The sequence below is a fragment of the Nycticebus coucang genome, chromosome 13 (assembly GCF_027406575.1).
Source record: "Nycticebus coucang isolate mNycCou1 chromosome 13, mNycCou1.pri, whole genome shotgun sequence".
NCBI lineage: Eukaryota > Metazoa > Chordata > Mammalia > Primates > Lorisidae > Nycticebus > Nycticebus coucang.
In genome coordinates, this window is record NC_069792.1 from 39,129,887 (window position 1) to 39,157,462 (window position 27,576).

Consider the following 27,576-nt stretch of genomic DNA (forward strand, 5'->3'; position numbering starts at 1 on the left):
GAGGTGGGGAGTTGGAGCCCCACTGCCCGAGCTGTGCCCCCTGTGCTGACCTTTCCTCTGTGGGGAGGCAGAGGCCCAGGGAGGCACAGGAGAGCAGTCTGGGCCCCAGTGAGTTTCACACTCTGGGAGGACAATTACAGTTCAACCCAACGTCGGTGTCCAGGTGCAAAGGGCGCACCAACACTGGGCATGGAAGTCAAGCTCAGTGTGCCCCGGACAGGAACGGGGCTGGGGGCTGTTGAGGGGCTTGGACTCTGTTCAGCAAATTTGACATCGGACAGAGGAGAGAACGAGTGTCCTAGGGCCTCCCATGCTTTACCGAGGCCACCTGGATCCAGAGCCCCAGCACCCTGGCCCTGTCTCAGGCCCTCCCACAGCTTACCCTGGCCACCTGTATCCAAAGCTCCAGCACCCTGGCCCTGTCCTGGGCCTTCATGGTGCGGGTCTCCAAGCACGTGCTTATCACAAAATACACCACAGTATCGAAGTGAATCAAGGAAGCGCCGACTGTGGGTGCCACCAGAGCTATGTCCATCCCGTCCAGCTCAATCAAAAAGGTGTCCAGGCACTCCCACGGCAGCAGCTTCTTAAATTGCTCCTGGGGAGGAAGAAAGATCCACATGGGCACCGCCCAGGGCAGCTCTGAGTCTAAAGTCACCCCTTGACTCAGGCAGGTGACCAGATTCTCAGCTTTGGCATTGGCTCTCCCAGAGTAGTCGGAGCCCCGGGTTTCATTCCCCTTTCACGGAGGGCGCGAAACGCATAGAGCTGGGCAAGGAGAGAACAGCACGTGGTGTTTCCCCCAGGCCGGCCTCCAGGAGCCCACACTCCGCAAGGTGCTCAGCCCGGCCCTTCCTGAGGCCACCTGTGTGCCAGGCCTTCTTTCTGTTGAGACGCACGTGGCCCGTGGCAGCCACCTCCAGGGTCTCAGTGCGGGTGTCTGGTCTGAAATGGAGTCTGTGCCAGATGTGTAGTAATTGCTGAGGCTGGTGAGGCCTCCCGGGCGGGGGGCTTAGCAGCCGGGGCGGCATGCTAAGTGGGCCACCCCTGCATCTAGTGGGCCAGGCCCCCACCCTGTACTCTGTCCCCTCCCATGGGACGTGCCCAGCAGATGTGTGTAGCTGCCACAGACACAGGGACCGTAAATACAGAAAGAAACTCAAACAGCTGGCCTGGCTCATAAGCCGTGCAGCAGGGTGGGACCAGATCGCTGGCCTCTGGTCAGGGAAGGGGTTTGAGCAGCTGCTCACCGCATCCAGCAGCGTGAGCTGCTCAGCCACTTGTTTCCCTGTGTACGCCAGGATGCTAGACGGCCCCGCCCTGTGCAGCATTTGTTCAGGCACAGTCCTGGGCTGGCTGAGGCCTACGATTGCCTTTGGTTGTGCCTTGCCAGTTTTCACTGGCTTTCCAGATGGCTCTGTCCAGGGTGCTGCCCTTGAGCCTGGCCCTGGAGCTGGCTCCATATACATTGGGAGATCCAGGGATGCAGGCACCCCTGGCTCCAGAGCAGGCCTCTGCTCGCCCAGATCTGCCGGCGCTGGTGCTGGTTCTATGGCCAGCACTGGGATTGCCTGTTGTTCTGGAGATTGAGCAGGAGATGGAAAAGGAGATAAAGTCAGCCGCATCTGTCACTCCCTACTGGGTTATCCAAACACACCATTACCTCCCCATGACAAAGAGAATTTCAGCCCCAAACGCTACCTTTCTGAAGCTGGTAAACTGCTGCCATCCCACCCTCTGGGTTTGTGCCAATGGGCCTGAATTGGTACAGCCAAGCAAGCGCGATGGTGGCTTGATGCTCCAGGTATGATGTGGACACGGTGACCTGTATGTCAGCCACCTCAAACCTGAGCCTTGGAATGCTTACATTCTTGTCGCAGAACACAGGGCATCCATCTGGCCAGGAGACGTAGATGGAAGAGGTGCTTCTGGGGATGACAAGTGGAACCTGAGTCAGAGGCCTGGCTTTTCCTCTGACACCCTTCCCAGGACAGTCCTGTGTATTTATGTGTCCCTGGGCCTACTCCTCCAGTCTAGAGGACAGGCTGAACTTCCCTGGCTGTCTCTGCTGCCCTGGCAGGGACAGAACTGGTCATGGATCAGGATTGGACACACTATTGTGGGCCTCGCCCTCCCCCTGCCATTGTCACTGCAGATCAACCGCAAGGACCTCTGCACCCCTGAGCCCTCAGGGCTGTGACTGGAGGCCGGAGGGTCAGCAGGGTGCTCATCATCACACCAGTGTGGGCTCCTGCTGCTGTGGTCGGGGAGGGGGTGTGGGCTGGAGGAGACAGGAAGAGCTGGGAAGGTACTTGTGCTGAGGATGGGCCCCTCAGGGGCAGCTCTGAGCCACGCTTCTCCTCTCTGCAGGGACCTGCCACCCCCCCACAGCTCTAACCGACTCATGTCTTCCTTGAAATCCCCTGACCTTAGCCCTCTCATGAGCATCCTCAAGTGGCTGAGACCCAGGTTCTGTTTTGTTTCCCCAGCCACAGTCCCACAGAGCCCCATACTCTGAGTAGAAAAGGAGTTCTTTCCTTGGACCACAAGCATGCCTTTTGAGTTACTCATGGGGTTCGTGATGGAAAAATCCCAGAATCTGGGATCTTTCTCTGTGCATAGAAGATGCTGGGTGGTCCTCAAGGAGGAGGACGTTACCTCCTCGTGTCTGCTCTGACTTCCTGACTCCCTGCACAGAACTGCAGCCCGAAGACTGTCATCTTCTTTGTTCATTAAATTAAGTTTCTAGAACATGCCTGCACAACCAGCTGGTTACTGAATGACTCCGACAGAACCTTGGCAGATATCTAAGTGGTTCTCGGGACTCTTTCCCCGCCCCAGGAAACCCCTGTTCTCTCAAGGACAGGGACAAGGTGGAAGGAAACTCAAAGCTCTGCGAGTGGGACCAGGTTTGCTCTCTCTGTGCTTTTCCCACAAAGGGACACAGACGTATGGGCTACTGAGGTGTGAGGCAGAGGGCGCCTTCTGTGAGGAGACTGACGGTAAATGTGAACAGCCACAGCAGCCCCTGAAGCCTCTCCACAGAGCCAGGAGCGAGGGACCCAGCTGCCACCTCTTATTCTATTGATTTTCCTCCAAAACCTCATAAATGTAATCGTCTGACCACTCCACTTTTCAGAGGAGTGAAGCGAGGCTCAGGGGAACTGAATGACACCCACAGACCTAGTTGGCAGGTGGGGGCAGCACTGTGCCTTGGCCACTCACCTCCTGACCAGTTTCTCTAGGAACCGTGCCATGGTGTTGATGTCGTGGTAGGAGCCCTGGGAGGTCATGGAGCAGATGTTTTGTGCCGAAAGGACTGGCACCAGGGAGCTCACCAGCATGTCCCAGGTGGCTGGCCGGGAGGTCCTCACTTGCAGCTCCGTAAAGCAGACGGCCGACTCATTTCCATACTAGCGGGGACAAAGAGGGACACACAGTCAGTGATCCTGACCCTCCAGAGAATGGGGTCTGATGCTCAATGCAGGAAGCTCCAGCCCTTCAGAGACTTGTGCCTTTAGAAGTCATGGGTGTCCCTAATTCTACACTTAGGACGTAAAATGTGATGAGTACGAAGAGCTGCATGAAACCCCTGATACCCTGGAGGCTGCTTCAGGGGGCTTGTTAGGCAGAAAAAGAATGCCCCTGCTCAGACACCCTGTATGAAGATCCCAGTGCCCGTGAGTCCCCAAATGACCCTCACTGTGCAAATGAGAAAATTCAGGCTCTGGGATGTCACCTGGCTGTCACCCGCACATGGGTCAGAGCTGTGGCCCTCCCAGGGAAGGCTGCATGAATTTTCCCCTAAGCTTGCAGCAGCTCAGCCCGCTCTCACTCAGGGAGAGGGTCTTGACCCAGCCTGTTTCCCCCCTCTCTGTGGAGACCATGCACAGGGCCATGCGTCCTAGAACAGGATTCTCCACTGAGAACCGCGCAAGTGTCTGTCTTTGTTACTTTAAAAGAAGTCTTGAGAGACAGCCTGAGCAACTCTCGGCTTGGCATAGGGGTAAATGCAGTGAGACCCCAGGGTGGAAGAAAGCTTGTTACAAGTCCACAGGGCTGAGGAGGTGACTCAGCGGGGAGAAATCTCAAATAGGTATGCAGAAATGTATAGGGAAGACTGAAATATGACTCCCAGGTGTCAGTTGCAAAACTGGAAATGGAAGCAATGATGTGATTGCATTTCCTACCAAACCTACATTGGAAAACACTTCAAACAATATTAAAACCAGGGAGGCTGGCTGCAGAGCAGCAGCGACATTCAGAGACCACTGCTAACCAGTCCGTGCCCCAGGAAGTCTGGAGCTTATACTTAACAGTTGCCAAGTACCCCCTTCCTGGGAGCCCACCTGAGCACATGTCATGGGCCGAAATTCATAACTTCATGTCTGATGTCCCCAGAACATGACGGCATTAGGACAAAAGGTCCTTCTAGTTACATGTCCCTAATAACATATCACTGGTGTCCTTCTAAGAAGAGGTGCTAAGGACACAGACAGGCATGACAGAGGACCTCTCTGTGAATGCGGAGATGAAACGTGGCCACAGAAGCCAAGGAGAGAGGCCTCTGAGAGACCTCCCAGCCGGCAGCGTCACGTGGGACTTCCAGCCTCCAGAACTGAGAGGAAGTCAATTTCTATTGAAGGAGCCCTTCGGCCTTAGGGTTAAGTTCTGCCAGCTCCTCGAACTGTCCCAGCCAATTGGGACACAGCAGTTTCCCTGCAGCATGGCTGACTGAGAAATAGGATTGTGTCCAGTCAGGCTCCGCGGGCATTGAAAGGCTGGGCAGCAGTGGGAAATGGCCTCCCTGAGGGAAAATGGCCAAGACCGGAGGGCAGAGCACCTGCCTGGTGGGGCTACAAGGATCTGTTCCCGAGATGTCACTTTGCAGACAAGAGCAGGCAGCAGCATTGTCTCCTTCTGTGTGTGACCCCTCCCATTTTGTTTAGACCCCCTGGTTTAGTGTTGGCTGTTAGTGTTGGAGAGGCCTGGCTGGGAAGGGAACTGCCTGCCTATTCCAGGAGACCCCCTGGGCCATATTAAAGCTGTGAGAGCAGCAACCACATGGGGAACTATCCCTGGACTAGTGTAAAGTGAAAACTACAGGAAGCATTTTCTCTGACATCCCCACAACTACGTGAGTAGTGAACGTGCCTCTTACCAAGTTGCCACTGGGGAGACACAAGGCCGGAATATTTAGGGAGTGGATTGTGGGTCACTCAAGGGCTAAAACAGCCAAGGACAGAGCCCGGGGCATCCCTCTTTGGGTCTGTGGAGACCCCTTTGCGCCCATTCTCACCCCCGGCTGGCGCTGGCCACGGTCAGGGGCCTGCTGCATCAGTTCTTTATCCAAAGAGAGAGCCGCGGACTCCTCCAGCGGCTCCTCCTGGATTACCTCCAGGGAGCTCTGGAAAGAGAGGCCCCGACGTCGGGCCGAGAGCCTTCGATGGCAGCCAGGTGCTCTCCTCAGGGAAACCACCAATCGAGACTCATCTCTATTCTAGCATGGACAAAGAGAGACACACAGTCAGTGACCCTGACCCTCCAGAGAATGGGCTCTGATCCTCAATGCAGGAAGCTCCAGCCCTCCAGAGACTCGTGCCCTTAGAAGTCAGGGGTGTCCACGATTCTACGCTTTTCACCTACAACGTGATGGGCACAAAGAGCTGCATGACACCACTGACACCTTCCAGGCTGCCTCAGGGAGGTTGTTAGGCAGAACAACAATGCCCTGCTCACACACCATGGATGAGGAGCACTGTGCAGTGAGTCCCCAAATGGCCCTCCCTGTGCAAATGAGAAAACTCAGGCTCTGGGATGTCACCTGGCTGTCACCAGCATCTGGGACATGGCTGCGGCCCTCTCAGGGAGGCCTCCATGATTTTCCCTCTAAGCTCACAGAGACTCAGCCTGCTCTCACTTGGGGCGAGTGTCTTGGGCCAGCCTGTTTTCCCCCTCTCTGTAGAGACCATTCCCGGGACCAGACGTCCCAGGAGAAAGCTCTCTACTGAGAACAACGCCAGAGTCTGTCTTTGTTACATTGAACGGATTCCTGAGAAACAGCCTCAGCAACACTGGGCCTGGCATAGGGGCAAATGCTATGAGACCCCAGATTGGAAGAAAGCTTGTTACAGGGCCACAGGGCTGAGCAAGTGACTCAGGGGAGAGAAATCCCAAATAGGTATGAAGACACTGAAATGTGGCTCTCAGGTGTCAATCACAAAACTGGAAATGACAGCAATGATGTGATTGCATTTCCCACCAAACCTACATTGAAAAACACTTAAAACAACATTAACACCAGGGAGGCTGGCTACAGAGCAGTGTGACATTCAAAGACCACTGCTAACCTGTCCGTGCCACAGCAAGTCTGGAAGTTATACTGATCGCAGCCAATACAACTCTCTAGTGTAAACTGTTGGCAAGCACCCCCTTCCTGGGAGCCCACCTGAGCACATGTCATGGGCCGGAATTCAGACCCTCATGTCTGATGCCCTCAGAATGTGACTGCATTAGGACAAAAGGTCCTTGTAGTTACATGTCCCCGATAACATATGACTGGTGTCCTTATAAGAGGAGGTGCTAAGAACACAGACAGGTTTGACAGAGGACCTCTCTGTGAATGCGGAGATGAAACGTGGCCACAGAAGCCGAGGAGGCAGGCCTCTGAGAGACCTCCCAGCCGGCAGCGTCACGTGGGACTTCCAGCATCCAGTACTGAGAGGAAGTCAGTTTCTATTGAAGGAGCCCTTCGGCCTTGGGGCTAAGTTCAGCCAGCTCCCCGAACTGTCCCAGCCACTTGGTACACAGCAGACTTTACAATGTCTGAGCTGTTTATAATTGAAAGGATGTCTTCCATTTCCCCAAATAAAGCTAAGGCCTAGAGATTTCTATTTAGATGTAAAGCAATATACTCCTTACTTAAGGAGTGGACTTTGGGCATAAAGGTAAGGTGGGTATTCCTGAAGCAGCGTCTCCTCTCTCCTTTCTTTCTCTCCTCCATTTATCCCACCAAATCTCCTCCATTTATTCCCTGCAGCATGGCTGACTGAGAAATAGGACTGTGTCCAGTCAGGCTCCATGGGCATTGAAAGGCTGGGCAGCAGCGGGAAATGGCCTCCCTGAGGGAAAATGGCCAAGACCGAGGGCAGAGCTTCTGCCCGCTGGGGCTACAAGGATCTATTCTAGAGATGGCACGTTGCAGACAAGAGCAGGCAGCAGCTTTGTCTCCTTCTGTGTGTGACCCCTCCCATTTTGTTTAGCCACCCTGGTGTACAGTGCCTGTTAGTGTTGGAGAGGCCTGGCCGGGAAGGGAACTGCCTGCCTTCTCCAGGAGACCCCTGGGCCGGATTTAAGCTGTGAGAGAAGCAGCCACATTGGGAGCTCTCCCTGGACTCGTGTCAAGTGAAAACTACAGGAAGCATTTTCTCCGTTATCCCCACAAGTATGTGTGCAGTTTTGATGCATCTTACCAAGTTGCCCTGGGGATACACGATGGCTGGATTCTTTAGAGAGGAGATTTTGGATCACTCAACTGGGAAAACTGCCGAGGAGAGAGCCTGGGGCATCCCTCTTTGGGTCTGTGGGGACCCCCTCTGTGCCCATTCTCACCCCAGTCTGGCGATGGCCGTAGTCCATAGACTGGTGCACCTGGTCTTCATCTGCGATCAGAGATTGTGTGGAGTCCTCCATGGACTCCTCACGGAGGTCCTGCATCCCCACGCACCTCTGCAAATGGAAGGCCCCATGCCGGGGGAAGAGGCATCAATGGCTGCCTGGCACTCTCCACAGGGGAAAACCCCTGGGAGATTCTGCTCCCCAGAACACACACACAGTGGGATGTCTGAACAGACCTCCCACCAGGGAAGAAGACAGATGACAGCTGGATGTCTAGGGATGACATCTCAGTAGACAAACTTGTCCTTGACACTCACCTTTCTGTCCCAACAGCCAGGACCTGGAGTTCTGAGGTATCAACATGACAGCCCCACCAGGATTCCCATAGGTGATACCCTGCTCCTGTTCAGTGGGGGTCCCCTTGTCTCTTCCTTCCCCAAACATAGTGATATGAGGCGTGCGGATCTCCCCAGATGGGCTCACAGGTGAGACCTTGCCTGCAAGAGACTACCTGGGGCTGCCCTGTGTTACCTGTAGATGCCCCCTGCCAGGTCTCCGCAGGCAACGGGAGTAGAGGGAGCGCCAACATTGGCCAATTCGGACAAGGCACCCACTTCGGGCTTTCCGGACATGAGGATTAGGAGAAGGTGCGACGCAACACGAGAACATCCTCCTCTCTTGAGCGTATCCCACAAAATGAGCCAGACACAGGTCTGTGTCTAGAATGTGGGTGCCTGGCTACCAAGGCTTCTAAGTTCTGTTGGGGTCTGTCACCAAGGAAGTGAGGTCACTTTTCCAAGATTCCACATTTGGCCCTCACCCTCTTCACTATGTCTACTCCTCACCTGTACACTGTTATACAAACACAGCCCCTTCAGTGCACGGTCCCCCACCCTGTGGAGACAGGGCTGGCTCTCAATCTCCCTTCCTGACCTTGAAGGTCACCCTAGACAAGTCCTGTGTGTTTTTCCATTCGGTCCCCCAGTCGAATACGTGCACAGTGGGGATCGTGCTATCCTCTGTATCCTAGGGAATTCATCAAGTGTACTTGAAAACAACGTAGAGAGCTCACAGTGTCTTGTCACCTCTGGATAACACACAGACTTGTGGGTGGAAGAATCACAAGAAGGGGTGGAGACAGAACACTGAATGATACCAGTTGATGAGGTTATTCAAAAAGCCCACCAGATGTTTGAAACAGCTACAAGTTTACCATGTTCTGGTATTAAAGGGATATGAATTCCTTGGTGGAAAAAATAAACACATCTGCTCTAATCCCTGAGAGCACTCTGAGGCAGGGGAATGCAACTGCACAGGTGTGAGTCACCACCTTCCCTAGACTGTCATTGTCTGAGTTTCATATAATTGTGATTGCCCGTCACTTCAAAGCAGGGATAGTCGAAGTGTAAGTCAATCACTTCACAAATAACCCAGGGACACGGAGAGAACAAGAACGTCTTCTAACCATCTCTCTAACTGCATAGCATTCTAGAGAGAAACTGAGAAGCAGATTGTAAAGGGAGATTATACAAATCTGGAGCCCAGCAATATGTACATGTATTATAGTGGAAATGCAGAAATTGTCCCTTTGGAAAATAAACATGTATCTCAAGTGGACCTATGAACAGTGTAGAAGATTTAATCAATTCTGATAGACATTCTATGTATTCACTCTATTAAACTATGAAGCAAGATATCCTTATAGGATATTTTACTGCACAACTTAGGAAAACGTTCCCTAAGAAAAATTTCCATATTTAATGAGAATGTCTCCAATTCAAAAATGGTCATGTGTAGGATAAACAAGGAAGGTGTTTTGATGTAGCCTTGGTGTAATGATTGGTTGAAATTATGACGACGAAGAAAATCCCTCAAAGAAAATAAGACTACACCTTCCATGATACCACTGACAGCAGATCATCTGCTCCGATAAGTTTTAGATTTCTCTCTTAATTCCTTCTTGTTTTATTTTTTTTCTTTTGACAAGATCATGAAGTAAAAACTGTCCCTAAGGGACCAGAAAATACATGAGCAAATTGTGAAAGTTGCTGTATACCATTTCAAGTTTTCTGTTATGATTTTTATTAAAGTTAATTTTTAAAATATGTAATGATCTTACAAAAGAAAAGATTTCCTTTTTTGTGACAGAGTCTCACTACGTTGCCCAGTAGAGTGCCACCACATCACAGCTCACAGCAGTCTCCAACTCCTGGGCTTAAGCGATTCTCTTGTCTCAGCCTCCCAAGTAGCTGGGACTTCAGGAGCCTGCCACAGTGCCCAGCAATTTTTTGGTTGGAGTTGTCATTGCTATTTTGCAGGCCTGGGCTGGGTTCAAACCTGCCAGCTCTGCTGTACGTAACCGCGGCGTAGCTGCTGAGCTACAGGCGCCAAGCCACAAAATAAATTATTCTACAAAAAAAAAAAAAATGCAATACAAATGCATTAAACATAAACACTCCTGAAACTTTACATCAGGGAACTATATCTTGTTCAGCCAGCAAATTGTTTTTATTTGGTTTCATATGTTTAAAACATGTCAATATTTATTTATTTATTCATTCATTCATTCATTCATTCATTTCTTAGACAGGATCACACTCTATCACCCTGGGTAGAGGGCTATAGTGTCATAGGTCACAGCAACCTTAAACTGGGGCTTAAGCTATCCTCCTACCTCAGCCTCCCTAGTAGCTGAGATTACAGGCGCCTGCCAGGACACCTGGCTAATTTTTCTATATCTAGTAGAGATGGAGTCTTGATCCTTCTCAGGCTATTCTCCAACTCATGAGATCAAGCAATCCACCCACCTTGGCCTCCCAGAGTGCTGTGATTACAGGTGTGAGCCACCACGCTCAGCATAAATATCTAGACATTTAAATCACTTTTCTCAATCTCAGCTAAAGAAAGATGCTGCGAGAAAGCTGAAAGCACATGGGAACTTTGCAGCATGACCTGCTCACTAATGGTAAAGCAGAAAAGAGCAGGAATCAGGATTCCGGAGTTGGTCACACGAGCCTTTCTTGAACAGTATTCTTACCAGAACTAATAAAATCAATGTGATTTAGCACGATTAAGGGTTCTATACACACACATGTATGTTCATGTGGTGGGAAACCTGTGGCCTTCTTGATCCTTGTATGCAACTTTTTCAATGAATCCAAATTTTACAGAGCCAATTATTCTCTGGCAGTAATAAATTAACCTGGCAGTAATAAATTAACCTGGCAGTAATAAATTAACCTGTGGCTCAAAGGAGTAGGGCACCGGACCCATCTACCAGAGGTGCTGGTTCAAACCCGGCCCCGGCCAAAAACTGCAAAAAAAAAAAAAAATTTTGATTTTATTCTGTGAAATTTGGATTTGATCAATGGACCGTACCTGGGGTTCTGAAGGGCCATATTGGCCTGAGGCTGGTTTCCCCACCTTTCAAATCTGGATGGTACCGCATGCTGCACGCCCAGGCTGTGGGACATGGCCTAATGATTTTGGACTACAAATCTGTACAGCATGTTCTGAAAATAGTAGGCAATCGTGACAGTAAGTATTTGTGTGTCTGAATAGGTCTAAACTTTGAAAAGGTGGACTACAAATACAGTATAAGAGATTGTTTTCAATGGTATCCCTGCACAGGACACTCAGCATGAAGGAAGCTTCCAAAATTAGAAGTAAGTCTCTGGGTAAATCAGCGAGTTAAGGAGTGGGTAATGTTAAGGGTTAGGGGATTATCATATACTGTTGTAGACTTTATAAATACTGTACACTTAGCTACACTAAATTTATATTTAAAATTATTCTCTCTTCAGTAATAAATTAACCTTACCTTCCTGTATTGTTTTATTTGTACATCTTTGAATTTTGTGAACACACTTACTTTTTTGTAATAAAAGTTTACATAGCCCAACTGTACAAAAGTATTTTCTTTCTTTATATCTTTATTCTATAAACTTTTTCTGCTTTTACGATTTTCTTCATCTATTGTACATAATGCAATGGTACATGTTAAAACCATTCAGTGTGGAGCATAAATGTCTTACCATGAAAAATGAGCAAGTCGGGTGCTGGTTATGTTAACAAGTTTGAAGTGAGCTTTGCAACCTGTATATCAGTTTAGCACAATGTACCCTATAAATGCATTACTATACACAGTCATGATTTCATAGAATTAAAAATGAAAGTCATTTTGATTAAAAAAAATTGAAGAAGGTAATCAATGGCAAAGTGATTTGCCAAAGGTCCAACAGAACGTGGCTAATAAAGGCAGCATTTAAAACTTAAGAAAGGATTTTCTTCTGACCTTTAAAGTTTTTTTGTGACTGGATGCAGTGGCTCATGCTTGTAATTCTAACACTCTGGGAGACTGAAGCTGGTGGATCGCTTGAGCTCAGGAGTTCAAGAGCAGCCTAAGCAAGAGTGAGACTCCATCGCTACTAAAAATAGAAAATCCTAGCCAGGCATTGTAGCAGGTGCCTGTAGTCCCAGCTAATTGGGAAACTGAGGCAAGAAAAGATTCCTAGAGCCTGAGAGTTTGAAGTTTGAGGTTGCTGTGCACTGTGACTCCATAGCAATCAACCCTAAGGCGAATGAGTGAGACTCGGGCTCAAAACAATAACAACAATTTTCTTTTGTTAAATACTCAGATGCAGGCACACACAGGATCAGGATCATGATTACCACCTTTTCAGCACCACATGCTGTCCCACTGGAAGGTCTTCAGGGAAAACAACATACACGCAGACATCTCCTACAATAACAATGCGTTTTTCTGAAATACCACTGAAAAACATACCGAACGTACCAGGGATAGAGTTTTGGGGCAAGGGTCTATAAAAGGAAGAGGAGGCCAGTTCATGGATTGGGAACACTTTATTAGCGGAGAAAGGAGTGAGAAAGGGTAGAGGGGAGTGAGCCCAGGGCTCACACAGTTTGAAGAGACTTTTATTATCCCATATCTGTAGGGCAGAATGTGGCAGAGGGTTCAGGGAGTCATTCCTACTACAGAGACACTAATTTTTATACTCCAGGAAAATCTAGGAGTTGTTCCCTTAAGTGGCCACTGGCGTCAACGAAGGTGTAAGAATAAAGGTTACTGCTCAGGAAGATGCCTGACTGCAAACCTCGGCAGAGGCTCCTGACCAGAGGTAGGAAAAGTGGACAGAATCAGATACTATGAAGCCAACGGTGGAGAGCTGAGCCAAGAAAGAAGTTCAGCAAGCTGTAAGTCCAAGGAAGAACATTCAAAAAAAAAAAAAAAAAAACAAATTACAGATACAAGGCCTACTGACTGGAGGACAGGAGACCCCTCCCCTACGTAGGAGGCCCACCACAGCGTCCGAGCAAGCGGAGAACAAAAGTCCTCTCATTTTACCTCGTTGGAGAGAGCCACTAAAAACCAGATTTCCCTCTCCAGATAGGTCCTACTTATGAACCTACACACAACACCACCACACATAAAATTGAAGAGACATTTCCCTCCACAAGTCCAAAGTCCCAGTCTACCCTTGCCACCTAGCATGGCGGTCTGAAGTTCTACCCCCTACAGAGGGCAGAGTGTTTGGTCTTTTCCTGAATGATTGGGGCATAGTGTTGACCACCAAACATCAGGATGAAATCTGTGTGTACCAGGGGAATAAGAGGTTATGAGAATAAAGGGATACTCGATGGGAGAAGGAACAGTGCCCTGGTTATGACCATGCACAGCCAGTGGTGGTATTGACCCTGAGTTTGGGCTATGCCTGGTGTGATGCGGTGCAGAACCCACGGTGGGACAGTGGTTGCCCCGTGTGGACTGAGCTCGGTAGGCAGGGTTGGGCCTGTGAGCAGAGTCTTGCCAGGAATGGACTGAGTCCTGAGGGCAAGAGCATGTTCCCTGACACCAACAGAACCCTCCAGCAGAAGCTTGCTGGGTGTGATGCAAGACCCGAGGGCTGGGGCGTGGTCCCCTGTCTACAGCAGGGCAGTGAGCAGAGGATTTCAAGACCAGCCTGAACAAGAGGGAGACCCTGTCTCTTCAAAATAGCCAGGCATTGTGGCAGGCGAATGTAGTCCCAGCTACCAAGGAAGTTGAGACAAAAGAATCACTTGGAGCCCAAGAATTTGAAGTTGTGTGAGAATCACTTGGAGCCCAATAATTTGAGGTTGCCGTCAGCTATACCATGGTCCGCTACTAAGGGCAGAAAAGTAAAATTCTGTCTCAAAAAATTAAAAAATTAAAAAAATAAGCAGGGTTGAGTTGCCAGATCCACCATTTCTAAAACTCATTTCATCTCTGGACTACTATGTCAGTCAATAAATGCTCTTATTTTTTTTTGAACAAAAAAAAAAAAAAAAAGAGAGAGAGAGAGAAATAATTGAAGTTTCATTGAATTTCAAAAAGTTAAAGCATTTGTGGTCAAAATCTTAAAGATTACAAAATAGGGGCAGCAGATGTATAAAAAAGAAATGCAATTAGTGAAATCATGGCTTCTGCATTCCAAGGAAGCCAGATACGGGACAGTGCAGTGAGGTGAAGGTAAACAAATATCTCATCTAGGGGCAACTGGGTTTAATCAAGAAAAATCGCTAAACCCAATGTTCCTAAATCTAGTCCCTCCAACTAGCTGCCCAGCTACAAACCTGAGAAGTCAAGAACATTATTATGTTAAGATAAATTGAATAAATTGCTTCACACTTTGTGATTCACACATAAAGAGAAATCAACAGGAATCTATGGAAAAATAATGCATAACAAGTAGAAGGAAATACCATCGTGATGATCCAGAAGGTGGAATGATGTTTGAAACAACATTATCACTGAAAGCAGATGCAAAATCATTGTTAACATTTGACATCTTCTATAAATTATAAGTAGACATCTCCATAAAGAAATGTAGAGAGCCATCCGGGTACAGTGGGGTGATGTGACTGAAAGGCAGGATCAGGCTAAAACAATAAGATATGAAAAAAGAAGTGGAATAGGCCAAGATAAAGATGGATTTAGAAGGCATTCAATTTTTAAGCTTCAACCTACATTAGAAATTGTTTGAAACAAAACAAAAGAAAGTCAAATCAATTTCATAGAAGGCAAACTTTATAAGTTTTTCAAAAGTATAAAGAACAAGGAAATACAGATATCATAGAATGAAAGAAAATTATGGATATTAAGGAAAATGGCTAGAGCAATTGAAAAAGAAGGAATAAACAGAAATGAAAGTGAAAATAAACCTTAGACTATAGTTCAAGGGTTCAATGGCTCACACCGAGCAAGTAACCTGGTGGATGTGAGCTGCACCAAGAGAGAAGGTTGAAGAACGCACATCAACCCCACTGAGGCGAGCTGCGACCACAAGGATACAAACCAAAGGTACCAAATCCATCACCAAGAGGACAGGAGTCCCCTCCCCCATGAGAACAGCTCAGAGTGCCCCACAAACAAACAAGCAGAGTTCAAAGGTCCTCCCACTACACTCTATGGGAGAAACCCTCTAAAACCTTGACCTCCCTCCCCTATTAGGGTACCAAGGCATTCTCCTGCTAGGCATAAAACTGTATAAAACTGTGTATATTCCCTGCCTGCAAGTCTGAGCTCCCAGCACTCCCCTCCACTCGCACTCTGACGTCTGGAGGCCTGGCCCCCAGGAGTCCAGATTCTTGGGTGATTTCTCGAGGGATGTGGACAGTGCCTAAACTGCAGCTGGTCAGTGCTGACTCTGGGGCACAAGAGTGAGGACAGGACTGTAGGCTGAGAGGGAACCACACCCAAGCAGCAGTGCCCTGAGGCACAGAGCAGCAGCCTTCTTTTAGCAACAATACGGCTCACTCCCAGATATCCTGAAGCCACATACCCTGTCTCTCTGTGCAAACAGAGGAGGCCTGGCATCTACTCAGGTGGCAACCACCACTGAACAGATCTAGGACGGAAACGCAAGCCCCGTGAGTAAAGGATTTGCCTTAGGGGGTACCGACCTTGGTGGAGCGCAGGGACTAGATACTCACTGGCAGAACCGGGAAGTTCCCAGGGTGGGGCTGACCCAGAGGACCGTTTTACTGAGCCAAAGACGCACCCGGCCCTCAGGGGATCATCAGCCTATAGACAAAGGAAGGCAGCAGGATAGAACTGACAGGTAACCAAATACAAACCTGCAGGAGCAAAGACAGAGCCTGAGGCACAGGCTCTGGGAACTCAAAACAGCTTCTCTTCTGCAGGGGAATTTAGCAGGAACAGAACAAATTCCCTCAAAGTTTTTCTGTTCTGTTTTGTCAGTAACATCAATCAGGGGCGGGGCTGGAACTAAGTGAACACTCCCCAGCCTCCATCAAGCGCCCGAGGTTGTCAGGCCTCACCTCCTCCTGCTAGATAGAGGCAGAGCGTAGCAGAATGACAGCAGAAATAGATTTCCTTGTGATTCAGGCAGGTGCAAACCCCTGGAGTATCTGTTCACTACAGGAAACTGGGTCAGCCAACTGCAGGGCTATCAGTGACTGGGTGTGACAGAGGTACAAGGTGGGGAAGGAGGCATCAACCTTCCAAGACTGACCTATTTGCTGGGTGGCTCCTCCTGACTCCACGCAGCACTGGAGCAAGCCATATCAGAGTAGTCACCAAACCCCTGTGATCCAGTTGCCAGAGACCTTTTAAACTCTCCCACCTGAGACAGGTGCTGACTGAGACGATTGATTTGTACCTTTTGAACTGAGCCAATCGCCTGAGGACTATTCAGGTGGTGCCCTGGGTGTGTGGTTATAGGAAGGTTTCCTTTTGTAATTGTTGCCTGTGGGGGGCGGGGTGACTTAACTGCTGCTATTTCTCCACAGCTGAGACTTCAACCCAGAGTAACTGTATCACTAGGGTCAACCAGAAAGCAGCTGACAACAAGAAAGAACCACTTAGCCCCACCACACCAAACAGGGCCCCAGTTTGTCAGGCCATAGCACTTTACGGTTCCTCGACAAAGCTCCAGGGGAAAAATCAAACGGTGTAAAACAATCATGGGGCGGAATTGGTGGAAAAACTCTGGTAACATGAATAACCAGAATAGATCAACACCCCGAGGAAAGATATGGCAGATGTAACTGAAGATCCCATTCATAAACAACTTGCCGAGATGTCAGAAATCGAATTCAGAGTTTAGGTTGCAAACAAGAGTAATAAAGTGGAGGAAAATTTGGAATTGGAAATTCGAGCAGCAATTCAAAACTCGGAATTAGAAATTCAAGGAGAAATTCAAAATTGTCTCAAGAATTTAACAAATTTAAAGACAAAACAACCAAAGATTTTGACCCACAGAAGCAAGAATTTGCAGTTTGCCAAGATCTGAAAAGTGCAGTAGAATCCCTCAGTAACAGAGTGGAGCAAGCAGTAGAAACGATTGCTGACATTGAAGACAAAGCCTTTGAACACTCCCAAACTCTCAAAGAGGAAGAGAAATGGAAAGTAAAAACAGATCATTCTCTCAGAGAGATCTTCGATAATTCGAAGAAGGCTAATATCCCCCTCATTGTAATTCCTGAAACTGATGAAGTGGCCTTCCTAGGCACAGAGGCCCTTCTCCATAAAATTATGAAAGAGAATTATCCAGACTTGCCAAGAGATTCAGAAATTCAGATAGCAGACAGTTTCAGAACCCCAGCATGACTCAATCCCAAGGAAACATCCCCAAGGCATATCATAATTAACTTCACTAAAGTTAACATGAAGGAGAAAATTCTCAAAGCAGCCAGACATAAGAAATCCATTACCTACAAAGGGAAGACTATTAGAATGACTGGAGATCTCTCTGCTGAAACTTTTCAAGCCAGAAGAGGGTGGTCATCGACTTTTAATCTCCTAAAGCAAAATAACTTTCAACCCCGGGTTCTATATCCAGCTAAACAGAGTTTCATTTATGATGGAGAAATTAAATACTTTAATGACATTCATATGTTGAAGAAATTTGCCATAACCAAACCAGCTCTTCAGGGTATTATCAGACCTATCCTCCATAATGACCAGCCCGATCCTCTACCACAAGAGTAAACTCCCTCAGAAAATTTGATCAAACTCCAACTTCCACGGTGGCAAAAGGATTAAAAATGTCCACTGGACTTTCAAAAAACTCAATACTCAAAATTTTACCAGACTTATCAATATTCTCCATTAATGTGAATGGCTTAAACTGTCCTCTAAAGAGGCACAGGTTAGCTGACTGGATACAAAACTCAGGCCAGATATTTGCTGCACACAAGAGTCACATCCTACCTTAAAAGACAAATATAGACTCAGGGTGAAAGGATGGTCATCCATATTTCACGCAAATGGTAATCAGAAAAAAGAAGGTGTTGCAATATTATTTGCAGATACAAGAGGCTTTAAACCAACAAAAGTAAGGAAGGATAAGAGTGGTCACTTCATATTTGTTAAGGGTAATATGATGAGATTTCAATCATTAATATCCATGCACCCAACCACAATGCACCTCAATTTATAAGAGAGACTCTAACAGACATGAGCAACTGGATTTCTTCTAGCGCCATAATAGTTTGAGATTTCAACACTCCTTTGGCAGTGTTGGATTGATTCTCCAATAAGAAGCTCAGCAAAGAAATTTTAGATTTAAATCTAACCATCCAACATTTGGATTTAGCAGACATCTACAGAACATTACTTCCCAACAAAATTGAATACACATACTTCTCATCAGCCCATGGAACATACTCCAAAATCCATCACATCTTGGGTCACAAGTCTAACCTCAGTAAATTTAAAGCAATAGAAATTATTCCTTACATCTTCTCGGACCACCATGGAATAACATTTGAGCTCAGTAACAGCAGGAATCTGCGTACTCATACAAAAACATGGAAGTTAAATAACCTTATGCTGAATGATAGCTGGGTCAAGATGAGATTAAGAAGGAAATTGCCAAACTTTTGGAACAAAATGACAATGAAGACACGAATTATCAGAAACTCTGGGATACCGCAAAGGCAGTCCTAAAACGGAAATTTATAGCACCGCAAGCCTTCCTCAAGAAACAGAAAGGGAGAAAGTTAACAACTTAATGGGACATTCAAGCAACTGGAAAAGGAAGAACATTCCAACCCCAAACCCAGTAGAAGAAAAGAAATAACCAAAATTAGAACAGAATGAAATGAAATTGAAAACAGAAGAATTAGACAACAGATCAATAAATCAAAAAGTTGGTTTTTAGAAAAGGTCAATAAAATAGATAAACCTTTGTTCAACCTAATCGGGAAAAAAAGAGTAAAATCTCTAACCTCATCAATCGGAAATGACAAAGAAAATATAACAACAGACTCCTCAGAAACTCAAAAAATCCTTACTGAATATTACAAGAAACTTTATTCTCAGAAATATGAAAATCCGAAGGAAATTTACAGTACTTGGAAGCATATCACCTTCCAAGACTTAGCCAGAATCAAGTGGAAATGTTGAAGAGGCCCATATCAAGTTCGGAAATAGCATCAACTATACAAAACCTCCCTAAAAAGAAAAGCCCGGGACCAGATGGTTTCACGTCAGAATTCTACCAAACCTTTAAAGAGGAATTAGTACTTATATGACTCAACCTGTTCCAAAGGTAGAAAAAGAAGGAAGACTACCCAACACGTTCTATGAAGCAAACATCAACCAGATCCCCAAACCAAGAAAAGACCCAAAAAGAAAAGAAAATTATAGACCAATATCACTAATGAATATAGATGCAAAAATATTCAACAAGATCCTAACAAACAGAATCCAGCAACACATCAAACAAATTATACATCATGACCAAGTCGGTTTTATCCCAGGGTCTCAAGGCTGGTTCAATATACGTAAATCTATAAATGTAATTCAGCACATAAACAAATTAAAAAACAAAGACCATATGATTCTCTCAATCGATGCAGAAAAGGCTTTTGATAATATCCAGCATCCCTTCATGATCAGAACACTTAAGAAAATCGGTATAGAAGGGACATTTCTTAAACTGATAGAGACCATCTACAGCAAACCCACAGCCAATATCGTATTGAATGGAGTTAAATTGGAATCATTTCCACTCAGATCAGGAACCAGACAAGGCTGCCCATTGTCTCCATTGCTTTTTAACATTGTAGTGGAAGTTTTAGGCATCGCAAGTAGGGTCAGAATAGATCAAACTTTCGCTCTTCACAGACGATATGATTGTATATCTGGACAACACCAGGGTTCTACTACAAAACTCTTAGAAGTGATCAAGGAATACAGCAGCGTCTCAGGTTACAAAATCAACATTCATAAATCGGTAGCCGTTATACATACCAAGAATAGTCAAGTTGAATAAACAGTTTAGGACTCTATTTCCTTCACAGTAGTGCCAAAAAAGATGAAATATTTGGGAGTTTATCTAACAAAGGATGTGAAAGATCTCTATAAAGAGAACTATGAAACTCTAAAAAAAGAAATAGCTGAAAATGTTAACAAATGGAAAAACACACCATGCTCATGGCTGGGAAGAATCAACATGGTTAAAATGTCCATACTACCCAAAGCAATATATAATTTCAATGCAATCCCTATTAAAGCTCCACTGTTATACTTTAAAGATCTTGAAAAAACAATACTTCGTTTTATATGGAATCAGAAAAAACCTCGAATAGCCAAAACATTACTCAGAAAGAAAAACAAAGCAGGAGGAATCACGCTACCAGACCTCAGACCATACTACAAATCGATAGTGATCAAAACAGCATGGTACTGGCACAAAAGCAGAGAAGTAGATGTCTGGAACAGAATAGAGAACCAAGAGATGAATCCAGCTACTTTCCGTTATTTGATCTGTGACAAGCCAATTAAAAACATTCAGTGGGGAAAAGATTCCCTATTTAACAAATGGTGCTGGATGAACTGGCTGGCAACCTGCAGAAGACTGAAACTGGACCCACACCTTTCACCATTAACTAAGATAGACTCTCACTGGATTAAAGATTGAAACTTAAACGTGAAACTATAAAAATACTAGAAGAGAGTGCAGGGAAAACCCTTGAAGAAATCGGCCTGGGCGACTATTTTATGAGGAGGACCCCCCCGGGCAATGGAAGCAGCTTCAAAAATACACTAGTGGGACCTGATCAAACTAGAAAGCTTCTGCACAGCCAAGAACACAGTAAGTAAAGCAAGAAGATAGCCCTGAGAATGGGAGAAGATATTTGCAGATTATGTCTGACAAAGGTTTAATAACAAGAATCCACAGAGTACTCAAACATATAAGCAAGAAAAGAACAAGTGATCCCATCACAGGCTGGGCAAGGGACTTGAAGAGAAACTTCTCTGAAGAAGACAGGTGCACAGCCTACAGACATATAAAAAAATGCTCATCATCCTTAATCATCAGAGAAATGCAAATGAAAACTACCTTGAGATATCATCTAACTCTGGTAAGATTAACCTATATCACAAAATCCCAAGACCAGAGATGTTGGCGTGGATGTGGAGAAAAGGGAACACTTCTACACTGCTGGTGAGAATGCAAATTAATACATTGCTTTTGGAAAGATGTTTGGAGAACACTTAGAGATCTAAAAATAGATCTGCCATTCAATCCTGTAATTCCTCTACTAGGCATATACTCAGAAGACCAAAAATCACATCATAACAAAGATATTTCTAACAGAATGCTTATTGTAGCCCAATTCCTAATTGCTAAGTCATGGAAAAAGCCCAAGTTCCCATCGATCCACAAATGGATTAGTAAATTGTGGTATATGTACACCATGGAATATTATGTAGCCTTAAAGAAAGATGGAGACTTTGCCTCTTTCATGTTTACATGGATGGAGCTGGAACATATTCTTCTTAGTAAAGTATATCAGGAATGGAAGAAAAAGTATCCAGTGTACTCAGCCCTACTATGAAACTAATTTATGGCTTTCATATGAAAGCTATAACCCAGTTATAACCTGAGAATATTGGGAAGGGCGACAGGGAGGGGAGGGGAGGAGGGAGATCAGGTGGAGGGAGGGTGATTGGTGGGATGATACTTACGGTGCATCTTACAAGGGTAAATGTGAAACTTACTAAATGTAGAATATAAAGGTCTTAACACAATAATTAAGAAATGCCAGGAAGGCTGTGTTAACCAGTGTGATGAAAATATGTCAAATGGTCTATAAAACCAGTGTAGGTGCCCCATGATTACATTAATGTGCACAGCTATGATTTGATAATACATTTTAAAAAAAGAATGTCTCAAATGAAACTGGAAGGTTAAAGAGACTAGGATCCTGGGGTGTAGCCTTAAAATAGTTTTTATCCCGTTGAGTACTAACCATTTCAGTCAGCACCAGTTGCTTAAAGGGCAGTGAATCTCCAAAAGAACAGGAGTATTCATGTATTTCAGATCTTTACATTGGCAGAAAAGTACATATGACTTTACTAATTGCCATATCCCTTAAGCATCATTGTTTATAATACAGATAAACAATAATTTAAAAAGTAAACCCAAGATTTTGATATTTGGGAGTGCTTTAACTACACCAAGAGTGCATTTGTTAAGGTCTTCAGTTTCAGGTTCAATTCTGGTTGTGAGTTTGCTTAATTTTTCTAAGCTCAATGAAACTACAGCACATAGTTTTAAATATACTTTATTAGGGAAAGTACAGCTGAGGATTGTGCTAATCTACACAATGCCAAAACCATTGAAAAGTGAAATGTGAAATCAGTCAATTGGATTTTTTGGCATCGAGGTAACATGCAACCTAAATGATATTCTATTTTCATTTTAATTTCTGATTTTTAAAACTATATCTACAATTAGCCGGGCATTGTGGCGGGCGCCTGTAGTCCCAGCTGCTCGGGAGGCTGAGGCAAGAGAATCGCGTAAGCCCAAGAGTTAGAGGTTGCTGTGAGCCGTGTGACGCCACGGCACTCTACACGAGGGCGGTACAGTGAGACTCTATCTCTACAAAAAAAAAAAAAAAAAACTATATCTACATTAATTTGATTAAAATCATTACGAGGCTTTTGAAAATCAAGGACATGGGGTTCTTAAAAAGGAAAGTTTTATTATTTTATTAAATCCATGAAAAATGAGGCAAAAATCCACATATGCATTTTTAGGTTTGCTTTTTTTTTTTCTTTTTTCTTTTTTTTCTTTTTTATTGTGGGGGATTCATTGAGGGTACAATAAGCCAGGTTACACTGATTGCAATTGTTAGGTAAAGTCCCTCTTGCAATCATGTCTTGCCCCCATAAACTGTGACACAGACCAAGGCCCCACTCCCCGCCCTCTAGGTTTGCTTTGTTAATTGCTTACATCCTAGCAAAGATTAAAGGAACAGATGCTTTCATCTGTCTCCAGGCATGGTTGAATGATGCAGAGCAAGTCTCAAAACAGTAGGACCCCGGTAGCACATATAAGAACCACCAGGCAAGCATTCCATACGATTTTGATTTTACTTTTAAAATTGTCACATCATTGTCAAATTACATTTGAGATTTGAACATGAGATTTGTATGCTGAAGAAAATAGAACAGGGGATTAAAAGGTTGAAAAGCACTGGTACATATTATTGCTAAAAATGAAGCACTTAAAATGGATGATTTCTGCCACCATACACTATTCATTACATGTTTTATAGTCTGTCCTACACTATTCACAACATGTATTAATCTTACATAACAATGCCAGGTCCTGGCTCAGCAGCTAGGGTGCCAGCCACATACACCAGAGCTGGCGGGTTCGAATCCAGCCCGGACCTGCCAAACAACAATGACAATTGCAATAAAAAATAGCCGGGCATTGTGGTGGGCACCTGTAGTCCCAGCTACTTGGGAGGCTGAGGCAAGAGAATTGCTTAAGCCCAAGAGTTTGAGGTTGCTGTGAGTTGTAATGCCATAGCACTCTACTGAGGGTGACATAGAGACACTCTGTCTCCAAAAACAAACAAACAAACAAAAACAAAAAACAATGCCAGGTCCTGATATTATCTTACTCTCTAGAGGCTGTAATGTCCAAGATCAAGGTGGCAGCAGGGTTGAGTTCCTAACGAGATGGCCTTCTTCTTGCTGTGTTCTCACACAGCCTCTCCTCTTACTGGTGCATGCCCACTAAGGAGGGGAGAGAGAGAGAGAGAGAGAGAGAGAGAGCTCTTCCTCTTCTTGAAAGGCCACTAGTTCATCATGACCTAATCTAGCCTTCATTACCTCCCAACGGCCCCATCTCCATATCCCATCACCTTGGAGGTTAGGGGAGTGGGGACGCAAACAGTCCTAACACTACAGCAGTGGGGTCTTTGGTATAATGCAGGATTTTAATCTGATATAAAAATGCCAGGTCCTGGCCTATCAGATGAACCTCCAGACAGCTTCTAAATATCTCAGTTTAGTGGACTTTGGAAGATCCCAGGGACAGAGAGCATTGACAGTGATACACCTAAAATGTAAAGAATGTACATGTGTTATTTTTAAAAATTGAAATGGATCTGCAAAAAGTAGTGCAGTATCAGTCTCGTTACTGTATCAAACGTAATGCATAAGGTTATTTATTGGAAGACTATACAGGAGCAGACCATTTTAAATTGCAAGCAACATAAATGTTATCTTTTATCTGTGTTTAAAGTATAGATTGCTAGCCAGAATAATCTGAATTTAGGACACTTAAATGACCTGAACCACATAGACATGAAGTCACTTAGCATATCTGGAGATGTAAAACTGGAACTTCTTTTGGTTGTCACAAAACAGAAATTTATGGCTTTTACATTTGGAATCCCAGTCTAGATGAAAATAACTGTGCAATGAGAGGTTGTATTCCAGCTAAGATCTGACTCTACCTTATGCTCCATTGCTTCTGTAAGAAAAGTAATAGTCCATTCTGATATAATTGGTCTAGGTACAACTTGGCCATCAGTATTTGTTTAAAGGTCTCCGGGTGATTTTAATATGCAAGTTGCATGGAAAACCCAGAGCTATCATGTTCTGGGTTGGGAACAAGAACACATTAATAAATTATACCTCTATTTTGAGTGCTGGAGATTATCTGCCAAGCATTTAAAAACATTTTCTGGTGCTCTGCAACCAGCAGCCTGTTTGTGCATGTTCACTGATGAAGATGGGTAGCCTGATGGTGGGAGCATTCGTTCTCTGGAGAGTATGGGACCACACTGCACACCTTTCTGGGAGTTGCACTTTTTTAGTCTTATCTTTGTATTAAAATAATGTATCTCTCTGATTAGTATTCCAAGGACCTTAGAACCTGTTTATATGACTCCCTCTCCTCCAAAATGGGTTCTACTCTAAAAGTACTACTCATATGTTTATTCATCACTATGCCTGCCTGGCAATAAATTATATTGTTTGAGAGGGAGGTTGTCCATCATAAAGATGAATTGAGAAAAATCCTTTCAGCAATTCAAGTATGATAATTACCACAAGGTTAAAGCTGTGTGATATCAATACATGCGGACATTTAATCTGGATGTTCTATCTATATAACACCAAATATTCTAATATTTACAACTTCCAGATGTTCTCCAGATGGAGAAAATGTTTAGATGGTTGAATTTTTGCTTTTCATCATGGCATTTTTTTTTTTTTAAGAGAGTTTTACTCTGTGACGCAGTTTGGACCGCAGAGTGCGGTGGCACCTTCATAGCTCACTCAAACCTTCTACCTGAGCCTTCTAAGTAGCTGAAACTATAGGCATGTGCCACCATGCCTACCTTTTTTTTTGACAGTCTCACTCTGTGAGTTGCCCTGGCTAGAGTGCCATGATGTCTATACATCACGGAAACCTCAAACTTTTGGGCTTAAGTGATCCTCCTGCCTCAGCTTCCCAAGTAGCTGAGACTATAGGCATCCACCATGATGCCCAGCTAGTTTTTCTGTTTTTAGTAGAGATGGGGTCTCACTCATTTCAGGCTACTTTTGAACTCCTGAGCTCAAGCAGTTCACCTGTCTAAGCCTCCCACAGTACTAGAATTATAGGCATGAGCCATCACTCCCAGTCCCTAGCTAATTTTTAAATTTTTTGTAGAGACAAAGTCACTATGTTTCCCAGGCTGGTATCCAACTCCTGGCCTTGAGCAATTCTCCTGCTGCGACCTCCGAAAGTGCTAGGATTATAGGTGTGAGCCATCACACCATGCCATCATGGTTCTTTGACAAGTATAGGCTCATTAATACTTAGCACATAGGGGCAGGGTGCCTGTGGCTCAGTGAGTAGGGCACCGGCCCCATATACTGAAGGTGGTTTGTTCAAACCCAGCCCCTGCCAAACTGCAACAAAAAAATAGCCAGGCGTTGTGGCGGGCGCCTGTAGTCCCAGCTACTCAGGAGGCTGAGGCAAGAGAATCGCCTAAGCTCAGGAGTTGGAAGTTGCTGTGAGCTGTGATGCCATGGCACTCTACCGAGGGTGAGAAAGTGAGTCTCTGCCTCTACCAAAAAAAAAAAAAAAAAAGCAGAAAAAAAGCACATAGAACTTTAAAATATATTTAAAGCTAAGCCATTTATCTTAAATCTAGTTTTAAGCTAATTTTATTATAGCTTTAGTTTGAAATTAAAACATTATGAGTAGATACATTTTTCTACACTTCAGCTATATTCATTCCATGATTTCTTGCAATTCTTGTCCACATGTAACCATATTATTTCTATAGTTATAATCAAAGTCTGGAAATAGTTTTGCTTTTTACCGTTAGCATTAATAAAACATTTTTTCTTTCTTTTTTTTTTGCAGTTTTTGGCAGGGACCTTGGTTTGAACCCATCACCTCTGGCATATGGGGCCAGCGCCCTACTCCTTTGAGCCACAGGCGCCACCATAAAACATTTTTTCATGTCCCTTATACTTCATATTATAACTATTATTAGCTATGTAATATTGTATTTGTATGGGGCTGTTTAGACTCTTTCACATTATAAACTATGCTATATATGTATCATAGTTGCTAAACTTTGAATTCTTCTTTAAATACTTTTGATGTTCTTTTTATTTTTCTCGCATTATAACAAAATAAATATTCTTTTTCAGAAATGGCCCATGAGATCAAGATTATACATCGGTGCTACTGGTCAGTTTCTGAAGCATTCTGTCTCTGGAGAAAAAGAAAATCATGACTCACAGGCTTAGGCTCTCTGTAATGGGAGCTGGTAAAAGTGGTGGCTGTTGTTTTAAATACTATGGAACAATTCTATATTTATTATTTCAGACCTAACAAAAGTCAGTTCTGGGAAAGTTTACATATGAATGCATACTTAGATGTTCAGATTTATCTAATGTGAATGTGGAATGAAATCATCAGTCTTATATAAAACACAGAGCTTATCTATTCAGTGTGAGTTCCTATTAAACAGCAAATAATTGTTTATATATCCAAAGAATGCACAAGTTCTCTGTAATGTATCCATTACAAACTGAATAGATGATACCTATTGATACAGTCTGCCTGGTTGAAAAAAATAAATTTGGGTTTGTAATAGACCAGTATTCCATTTTTGTGAAAACCAGATTGTGCTCATAGTCGGTCTAAAGCCATTTCAGTTGGAAAGTGCAAGATTATTTATTCAATTTAGTTAAGTTTGTGTGAAAAGACCATTGTAGTAATACAAAAATGCAGTAACTTCTATTCAGTATTTTTCCCTTTTAGAAAACTTAGAGTATAAGAAATCGTTTGTTCCTTAGGAAAGGGCTTGGTCACCTGCTTAGAGGGGTATTCAGTATCTTATTATGCAAATTGTGGAAGGCACTAGGAATCCTGACAACCCAGTGGGAACAGAAGACCAGGTGTCACTGAGCGGCAGCACTCATCACCCTCCCTGATCAGTCCATATCCATCCCAGCCTCCTTCAGATTCTGCATTAGATGAGCAGGTTTAGTGCAGCCGCTCTGGAGAGAGTAGGGTGTTCGGGGCTAGCAGGGGTCTCAAGTCAACCCCTGTGACCCTTCTTACTGTCAGTGCTGCGATCAGGCTCCTCCCCTTGTCAGTTCACAATCTATTCCCAAGCTATTCACAATCTACCTGC

The 27,576-nt window shown here is 44.8% G+C and overlaps 1 pseudogene; it reads left to right on the top strand.

The window, feature by feature from the left end:
* Positions 1-27,576, top strand: part of LOC128563717 (minichromosome maintenance domain-containing protein 2-like) — a 258,885-nt pseudogene that overhangs the window by 66,396 nt on the left and 164,913 nt on the right.